General features: G+C 54.9%; 1 protein-coding gene across 1 annotated transcript in view; it reads left to right on the top strand.

The window, feature by feature from the left end:
* Window positions 1-2130, top strand: part of CHST14 (carbohydrate (N-acetylgalactosamine 4-0) sulfotransferase 14) — a 10091-nt gene that overhangs the window by 5831 nt on the left and 2130 nt on the right. The gene's annotated exons all lie outside the window — the stretch shown is intronic.

Raw genomic sequence — 2130 nt, 5'->3', positions numbered from 1 at the left:
ACCTATAGATATTAGGGGTGAATAGAAACAAGAGAGGACAAGCGGTGCCAGACTAACACGCCTTCTAAGAAACAACAATTTCCTTTGGCTGCTTTGGCACTAGTATTAGTGTCTGTGCTGGAGTTTACTGTAATCAGAGTCTTTTTCTCGAAGACGAGGGCTTTCCAGGGAGTCCCGATTTTCGTCTCGGTGCCACAGGTTGTAGACATTGGTGCAGCTTCGGTTTACACTGGTGTTGAGATCAAGATCAGACCCTCGGACCTGCTCTCTGAAATCAGAGCAGAAATCTGGTAAGGCTACAGAGCATGCAGATTTACAGCCGTGCTGCTGGTGGCAGGGTAGAATATACCATCTCTTCCTACAGCTAATGCTATATTTACATCAAAATAAACCTGTAAAATGTAAAGTAATCTAGCTGCAGGCTCCCGCACTTCACTACGAATGCTTTGTCTGCCTTGGCTGACAAAATGTTCTTGGCTTCTGATCAAAGAAAACTTAAGTGGAAGCTGTTTTTCTCTTGATGTTAAGAAAGCTTTTGACAGAGAGAGTCCCTGCAAGACTAGCTATGCCGCACGAGCCCCGTGGTGCGCTCTGAAAACGCATTGAGGGAAAACACGCAGAAAAATCACAGAATGGTTTGGGTCCCACCGCTCTCCTCACTGATCCGGAGTCCCTCCCCAGCTCTCCTGGAGCCCCTTTAGGCACTGGAAGGGGCTCTGAGGTCTCCCCTTTTTCGCCTTCTCTTCTCCAGGCTGAACCCCCCCAACTCTCCCAGCCTGTCCTCCCAGCAGAGGGGCTCCAGCCCTCCCAGCATCTCCGGGGCCTCCTCTGGCCCCGCTCCAACAGCTCCATGTCTCTCCTATTGGGGGCTCCAGAGCTGGAGGCAGCACTGCAGGGGGGTCTCCCCAGAGCGGAGCAGAGCGCAGCAGAGGGGCACAGTCCCCCCTCGCCCTGCTGGCCACGCTGCTGGGGATGCAGCCCGGGGTGCCAGTGGCTTTCTGGGCTGCCAGCACACGTTGCTGGCTCCATTGCAGCTTCTCACCCACCAACACCCCCAGGTCCTTATCCTCAGGGCTGCCCTCCATCCATTCTCCGCCCAGCCTGGATCTGTGCTGGGGATTGCCCTGACCCACGTGCAGGACCTTGCACTTGGCCTGGTTGAACTCCATGAGGTTCACACAGGCTGACCCCTCAAGCCTGTCCAGGTCCCTCTGGATGGCATCCTTCCCCTCCAGTGTCTCGACAGCCTGGTGTCATCGGCAAACTTGCTGAGGGTGCACTCAGTCCCACTGTGTTGCCAACAAAGATGCTGAACAGCACCGGTCTCTGTACCAACCCCTGAGGAACACCACTCATGACTGGTTGCCACTTGGACATCGAGCCATTGACCGCAGCCCTTTGAATGTGACCAGCCAGCCAGCTCCTTCTCCACCGAGTGGTCCATCCGTCAAATCCATGTCTGTTATATTTAGAGACCAGGATGTTGTGCGGGACAGTGTCAGATGCTTTGCACAAGTCCAGGTAGGTGATGTCTGTCACTCTCCCCTTACCCACCAACGCTGTCACCCCATTGTAAAAGGCCACCAAATTTGTCAGGCATGACTAGCCCTTAGTGAAGCCACGTTGGCTGTCACCAATCACCTCCTTATTTTCCACGTGCCTTAGCAGAGTTCCCAGGATGCCGGTATGAAATGCTTTCTGCTCCACAAAGGGCTGTAGGTAGAAATGGCATCCCTACGGCTGGCTATCGCTACGGGCTGCCTGGGCTGCCTGCCCGGCTCCAACGGCACCGCTGCCGGCTACAGCTTTGCTGCTACTTTGGCCGGCCAAAGCCTCAAGCCGCTTGCCTGGAGCAGAGGTGGTGGTAGGAGAGCGTCAGCTGGAGTCATTTGAAGGTGGCGGCTTGGGGGAAACACCTATAAATTTTTAGAAATCTTGCCCTTTGGCTGTCAGGGGGCGGCACAGCCGTCCTCGTCCCCGTCACCACTGTGGACTCCGCTCCCCAGGTCATGTGTATCTCCCTCTTGGCTGATAAATAAATACGCAACTAAGCGTGGCACAGCTACTAATTACGGCCAGTTTGGCCCAGCGCTGCAGGAAAACGCTGCAGCCATTGAACCAAAGCCCCCA

The sequence above is a fragment of the Charadrius vociferus genome, unplaced genomic scaffold (genome assembly GCF_000708025.1).
Source record: "Charadrius vociferus isolate BGI_N301 unplaced genomic scaffold, ASM70802v2 scaffold1039, whole genome shotgun sequence".
NCBI classification, from domain to species: Eukaryota; Metazoa; Chordata; class Aves; order Charadriiformes; family Charadriidae; genus Charadrius; species Charadrius vociferus.
Note: the sequence above shows the minus strand (reverse complement) of the source record. Positions and strands in the feature narration are given on the sequence as shown.